Here is an 8309-nt window from a genome sequence, read left to right on the forward strand (position 1 = left end):
GAGATGAAAATGGAAGCTTAACAATAGTTTGTAATACATGCTGTATGTGTTCCAAGGCAGAAATGATCCTGAAGAGGGTTTTTATTCTAGAGTAAATGTTGCTACTAATTGCTCAGTTAAATTTTTTAATATGGTTTTCTTCCAAATCTCATTGTAACTCTGTCTTCTTATGCTTTTTGGAAAACCGTGACAATTTATTATGTTTAGAAGCAGCTGGGGTGTATTTCTAATTGATGATTTGTTATTTTGTGTTTCTTACCTGACTAGCCATGTCTTTCATTCTCTTCAGCATTTTCCTCCAGCGTCTTCTGTCTTACTGAACTTGATGGATGGTGCTGCTTTTGTGCAAACTCAGGCAGTATCTTCAGTCTCTCCACTGCCTCCTTCCTTCAGATGACAGATACAGGAATGATACTAGATAACATGTATACGGCACTTAACCATAAACAATGTATATTCACGATAATCAACTATATCAATGAGTTATTAATACATCAGTCCTGTGAGATGGATACTGTTATTACCTTCAATTGGCAGGTGGGGAACTGGTGAATAAATGTCCCAGAAATATGTCAAATTTAACATGTCTAAGCCAACCTAACTACCTTTCCATAAAATCTGTTTATTCCCCCAGAGTCCTGATTTGGTGAAAGCAGCTTCATTTCTCAGTTATCCAAGTTAGACCCTAAATTCTTCCTTACCCTTTATCCCACTCATTGTGTCAGTCACTAGGACCCTGTGCATTTTAGCTGAGACCCCCCCCTTTCTGATCCTTCCCCTGGTCCCCAAAAGCCTCCTCTCTTAACTGGGTTTATGTCAGAGCCTTCTATCTGATCCCCTGACCTACAAGTTGCTTATCTGGTCCTTCATATTTGCCAGTAGGTTTCTCTCCCTCAAACTCAGATCTTTTCATGCATTCCTGTTTTAAATTGGTTAGCAGCTCTCCACTGCCCACAGGACACAATCCAAAGGGCTACAGAGCTCTTCATAATCGGTTCCAATCTACTTTGCTCCTGCTTTTCTGGTTTCCTTCTGTGCATATATTGTTACATACTATGTCTTTGTGCACTGTTCCCTCAGAATGCAACTTCACCACCTGATTCCTTGACCCTAGACCAGAACCCACCTGACTGGCCAGAGGCGCATGTCCTCTATATTAGTGCTTCTCAAACCTAAATGTGAATAAGAATTACCAGGGGGTCTTGTTAAATGCAGATTCTGATTCAGTAGGTCTTGGGTGAGGCCAAAGATTCTGCCTTCTAACAAGCTATATGATACCGTACTGTTGGTTGGTGGACCACATTTTAAGTAGCAAGAGTCTAGAGCTGCACTGTTCAATAGAACTCTGTGATGATGGAAATGCTGTACATCTGTATTGTCCAGTTGGGTAGCCACTAATCACATGTAGCTATTGAGTGCTTGATAGGTAGCTATTAAGACTGAGGAACTGAATTTTTTTTACTTTAAGTAGCCACATTTGTGTAGTGGCTGCCACATTGAACAGTGCAGATCTATGGGAACCCATTTTCATCCTTCAAAACTCAGTTCAAATGTAGTTCAGCCCCAGAACCAGCTACATAATTTGTGGAGATTAGTGCATAATGAAAATGCAGAGTCCTTTGTTCAAAATTCTTACAAATTAGAAGATAGTGACAGCAGAGCATGAAACCAAGTGCAGGCCCTTGTAAGCACAGGGCCTTGTGTGACTGCATAGGTTGCATGCCACTAAAGCCTACCCTGCTCAAACCTGTAGAAAATTTGACAAAGAATATGAGCAAGCAACTCAAAAATGTTCCATGGCCAGTAAATATCTGAAAAGATACACATTTTCAAAGCAATCAGAGAAATGCAAATAAAAACCACAATGGAATACAATTTTGTAGCTGCTTATTGCCAAAAATTTTAAAGTCCATTAATACCAAAATGCTGAAGAAAAAGAAGACATGTACAAGAATTTTATGGTAATTTCTTTTTAACAGAAAAATCTGAAACAACTAAACATGCACAAATAGAGGGATCAATAAATGAAGTACAAAATTTTAAAGTCCATTAATACCAAAATGCTGAAGAAAAAGAAGACATGTACAAGAATTTTATGGTAATTTCTTTTTAACAGAAAAATCTGAAACAACTAAACATGCACAAATAGAGGGATCAATAAATGAAGTACAGTATATTCTTAGGAAGAATTCCATAGGACAGTTAAAATGAATGGAATCAGAGCTACATTTCTCAGCTTGGGTAAATCTCAAAAACATTGTGTTGAGCAAAGAAAGGAAGTGCCTGAAAGGTGCTATTTAGGAAAATGTTTTATAAATGTGAAAAACATAGGTATATATTGTTTGTAAATATATACATATGGTAAATATATAAAATCAAAGCATAGGAATGATAAAAACCAAATTAGCATAGTGATTACCTCAGGGGCAAGGGATAGATACTTGGGAGGGGTGCAAAGGCGGGCTTCGCAGAATCAGCAGTGATTTATTTTTTGAAAATAATCATCTGACAAATATAAATATACATAAACAAATGAAACAGTGCAAGTACTAGAAAAAAATGGATGAGTTACTTTATAACATAGGGAGAGGGAAAATTACACAAATTATGACTCAGAATCAAGAATCAATAAAGGAAAATATTCATAAATGTGTCTATAGAAAAATTTAAAATATATTTCTTCATCAGAAAAAAATGAGAAAGTAAAAAAGATAACTGGGGAAAATATTTGCAATGTATATCTTTTTTTTAATATATCATAGGCATAAGGCTAATATTTTTCCCAATATTTCATTATAAAGATTTTCTAACAAATAGCAAAGCTGAAAAACTTTACAGTAAACACTCATATACCTACCATCTAGATTTCACTGTTAACATTTTACTGTACTTACTCTATCCCATATATGTTTATCCCACCCATCAATCTATTTTATTTTTTGATACCATTTCAGAGTACACTGCAGACATTAATATTAAAAAAAAAAAAAAAACCCAGTGCCGTCGATATACTGCCTCCTTATTAATCAGAGGTCAATATTTGTTTACCATTTTTTCTTCTGATATGAAATTTACAGTAACATGCACAAATCTTAAGGGTACATTCGCTGAGTTTTGACAGATGCATACACTTGTTTAGCTCAAACCCATGTACAGAGGGATAATATTAATATATAAAAAGCTCCTAAAAATTGAGAAGAAAAATATCCACAACTTGATAGAAAAAAAATGGATAAAAGATACGAACAGATAATTCACAGGAAAAGAAATGCAAATGGCCCTTAAACATATGAAAAGATGTTTAATTCACTTGTAATAAAAGAAACGCTAATTAAAACTGTACTGAGATGTCACTTCTCACCCATCAGACTGACACAAATCCAAAACTTTAAAGCTTCAGGGCTGTGGCAAAACAGGCACTCTCGTTGCTAGTGAGAAGATAAAAATGTATAACCATTATGAAGTAGAATTTGACAATAGCTAGAAAAAATTACACATGCATTTACCCTTTGATTCAACAATCCCACTTTTAGGAATGTCTTCGAAAGATATACTGGTAAAAATATGAAATTACAGACACAAAGTAATCTCTAAATACCAGCTCCCCACTGACAGGGTGTTTGGAGAAATCACTGATTTCTAAGTCTGGGGTAGGGGAAGTACACAGTAAAGAAGTTCTCAAGATTAATCAGGACATTGTCAAAAGGACATAGAATCTGACTTGAACTTGTTCCCAATGGTCAAATTTTGGGCCAGTTGAGCATCAAAAATAATAATGATGCTAATGGATTATATTATCTTGAATAAAAAAAAGAACCGATAAACCCAGAGCAGCACTTAAAGGTAGCAGTGAAGGTGCACTCTCTTCTTTTAAAAGAGTGGCAGATTATAAATGTAGACACCATAAAAAAAAAAAATCACCATTTTGCAACCACTATTGTGTATAAAAATATTTTTTATTTTATTGTGTATTAATTCAAACAAGGATCATCCGTGGATGCTAAAACTATTGGGTGAAGATTTTTTAGGATTATTGGGGAATGGGATATTCACACGATGTCATATATCAGCACACAGATTAATTATTACCAGGAGAAAATATACCTTTAAAATACAAATATGTGGCAAACCCCAAATGAACCAGGTGATCAAACCGAACATTACAATGGTGGGACAAACTGCATGTGATGTACCTCCTGATGTAACTGAAGTCTATACATTACCTATGTGGTGTTCTTGTCAGAAATGTTTAACCTGATTCTAGTCAGTAAATCCATATTGGGGGACATTCTGCAATACAACTGGCTTGGACTCTTTAAAAATGTCAGTGTCACAAAAGAGCAAGGAAAAAAAGTGGAAAGTGGAGCTCTTCTAGATTAATGAAAATTAAAGAGATTTGAAGGAGCCCTGATGATGCAATGGTTAAGCACTTAGCTGCTAACTGAAAAGTCAGTGGTTTGAACCCACCAGTGACTCTGAAGAAGATAAGAGCTGGTGATCTGCTCCCATAAAGATTACAGCCTAAGAAACCCTATGGGGCAACTCTACTGTGTCATATAGGGTCACTATGAGTTAGAATTGACTCAATGGATCACAGAAGCAACAACAACAACAGAGACATGACAAATGAATGCAATGTGTGGTCTTTGCCTTTTGGTTAAAAAAATAACTATAAAGAACATTATCGAGATAATTGGGGAAGATTTCAGTGTGGGTTATATTTAGATAATCTTTTATGAAAATTAAGTATCTTCAGTGTAATGATATTGCAGGTAGTAAAAGAATGTCTTTGATCTCAGGAGATACATGTTGAAGTATTTAGGAGTGAAGTGTCCTGATAGCTGCAATTTATTTTCACATGATTTAGCTAGAGAGAGAGAAGGAAGAAAGATACAGGAAGAGGGGAGGAAGGAGGAAGGGGGAGGAGAAAGAAAAAAGGGAGAGGGAAGGAATAGAGAAAGGGAGGGAGGAAAGGATAGAGAAGGAAAATGAGGAAGAGAGAGGAAGGGGGAGGAAAAGAGGAAGGAAGTGCTGAAGGTAGAAAGAATGTGTAAAAATAATAAATAAAAAAAGAAAATCATAAAAACTCATTGTTTTCATTTGAGGCAACTATTAAAACAACTCCTAAGAACACCAAAGACACAAGGTAATTATGAGCCCAAGACACAGAAAGGGCCACATGAACCAGAGACTACATCATCCTGAGACCAGAAGAACTAGATGGTGCCTGGCTACAACCGATGACTGCCCTGACAGGGAACACAACAGAGAACCCCTGAGGGAGCAGGAGAGCAGTGGGATGCAGACCCCAAATTCTTGTAAAAAGACCAGACTTAATGGTCTGACTGAGACTAGAAGGACCCCAGAGGTCCCCAGACCTTCTGTTAGCCTGAGACAGTAGCCATTCCCAAAGCCAACTTTTCAGATAGGGATTGGACTAGCCTATGAAATAGAAAATGATACTGGTGAAGAGTGAGCATCTTGGCTCAAGTAGGCACATGAGACTATGTGGGCAGCTCCTGTCTGAAGGGGAGATGAGAGGGCAGAGGGGGTCAGAAGCTGACCAAATGGACACAAAAACTAGGAGTATGTAGCAAGGTGTTTATAAATAGTTTTTGTATGAGAGACTGACTTGGTTTGTAAACTTTCACTTAAAGCACAACAAAAAAAAAAATCTCTTTACTTTGAAAATTGGTAACATTGGTAACATAAAGACCTTCCCTTTTTGTAGGAGTTGTACTTAAGGGTAACTTTATAGCTATAATTGATGAATGGAAAGCTTAACAGAAGAAGGAAAGAAATGATAGAATCACTCACCAAATCCTAGTGTTACTGATTCAGTCAAGAATTATCAATTGGTAGAATACCAATAGGTGAATGTTTTGGGGGACACAACATTTGTATTATAGCAAAGTAGTACCAACAAATCATTTCCTCATCACAAATTCATTATGTAGACATATCAGACTGTTGTCCCCCTGATTCCTCTCTATACCCTCCTAGCTTAGCTTGACAGAAACACCACTTCTGGCAGCATGGCCAAGAATACAATGTTTCCTCCCCACAGGTCCAACTATGAGGACTACTGTCTGTTTCCTGGAAGGGGCAGGATGTCAGCATTTCCCACCCTGCCTCCAGCTATTTGATGCAGAGACTAAGTTCTGGGTGGGTGTGGCTGAGAGATGGGGGCTTTTTTCTTCCACTCAGCTTCCAATTGTGGGACAGAAGTCTAAATTAGGTGCAGTGTGCTGGGGATACTGGGGCCCCAATTGCCCTGTCTCTGGCTTGTAGGATAGAGGTTCCATGCTGGGAAAGGTAAAATGAGAAGACCTGAGGATACAGCTGCACCCGCTCTGCCAAGCACAGAGCTCCTAAAGCAGGAGTACCACTCAGAGGGAAGCTTACCCCGATCCAGAGTCTTGGCTCAGAGATTGCTCCCAGGTGGAGAAGAGGCTATAAAACAGAGAACTCTGAAGCACTTCCCAAAGAAACTGACTACATTTACATCAGCATGTGAGGAAGATCAAGCCTCAGGATGCTCTCAAGAACAATGGAAGTTGTGGTGAAAAGCAATTAAGAGGAGGTTGGTAGATTCATTAGAGATAGAAGGTAAACCATATGCCAGAGAGCACCAGGAAGGATTACCAGAGAGAAGCAACAAGAGAGACAGCTAAGAAGAGCCCTCCTGAGATCAGAAAAAATTCACAAACACTGACCTCAAAAACTATCCTTGTAAAGGATCCCAAATTTAATTTCATGAATTACTCCATTTCATTGAAAACAATAGTGTAATTATCCAACAATTGGATAATTAGAAGTGGGGTATGGTCAGGAAAAGAGACAGTTCAAGAGATCTCTGCCAAAACCACTGTTATCCCAAGGTAAATATGTGTATGCTCAAGGCTGCACACACTTTGAGCAACTTCAGAGGTTTTACACTAAGGAGGGAGGGAAGGAAATAGGATTCACTAAAGTAATGTAGCAAATCACTAAACATTTGAACAAACAATAATAATTGATGACCAGTACCCACAGTTGTTACAATAGATTATCTGAGATGTTCAGTTTCCAACAACAAATTACAAGACGGTCAAAGAAACAGGAAAACATGACCCACACATTGGAAGAAAAACAGGCAACAGAAACTGCCTGTGAGAGCAACCAGATGTTGGATTTAGCAAAGACTTCAAAGTAGCCATTATAACTGTGTTTGAAGAACTAAAGGAAAGCATGCTTAAAGAAGGAAAGCAAAGTAGGATAGCAATGTTGCATTAAATAGAGAATATCGATGAAGAGAAATTATTATAAAGATCCAAATGGAATTTCTGGAGCTGAAAGTACAATAACTGAAATGAAAAATTCACTAGAAGGGCTCACTAGTAGGTTTGAACTAAAAGAACAAAGAATCAGCAAACCTGAAGATAGCTTGCAATCCAAAGAACAGAGATAAAAAAAGAATGAATAAAAAATACAGCCTCAAAGAAATGTGAGCCACAAGTAAGTGCACCAACATATGTGTAAGGCGAGTGGGAGAAGAGGAGAGAAGAAAGAGCAGAAAAAAAATGTGAAGAAATAATGGCTAAAAAGAAAACTAACTACCTTCAGCATTATTGGGAAATACACTAAATACCTGTAACTATTAAATAAGTGTTGATCATTAAAATAAAAAACATACCTTCGTGTATCACCTTATTATACGCACCAATGTAGGGGGGGAAGGATTGTCATATGTTATAAACCATTGAGAAGGTTAAAAAAAAAAAAAGAATAATGGCTAAAAACTTCCCAAATTTATTGGAAAACCTTAATCTACACATCTAAGAAGATTAACAAATTCCAATAAGAATAAATGCAAAGAGACTCACTAGCAAACACATCAGAGCAAAAATGCTGAAATCCAAAGAAAAGGAGAAGACCTTGAAAACAGCAGGAGAAAAACAATCATCTCTTACAAGGGAACCCAAATAAGATTAACAGATGACTTCCAATAAGAAACAATGGAGGCCAGAAGGACAATGGGATAACATTCAAAGTGCTCAAGGGGAAAAAATTGTGTGTATATATATATATATATATCCAGCAAAGCTATCTTTCAAAAATAAAAGGAAATAAAGACACTCCCAGATTAAAAAAAAAAAAAACTGAGAAAATTTGTTGCTAGGAGACCTACCTTACAAGAAATAGTGAAGGAAGTTCTTCATGCTGAAAGCCAGTGACCCCCAGACAGTAATTCAAATCCACATGAGAAACAAAGAACAATAGTAAAGGTAATTATGTAATTATAAAAGTATAAATGCATGTTATTTTCC

The sequence above is a fragment of the Loxodonta africana genome, chromosome 23 (genome assembly GCF_030014295.1).
Source record: "Loxodonta africana isolate mLoxAfr1 chromosome 23, mLoxAfr1.hap2, whole genome shotgun sequence".
NCBI classification, from domain to species: Eukaryota; Metazoa; Chordata; class Mammalia; order Proboscidea; family Elephantidae; genus Loxodonta; species Loxodonta africana.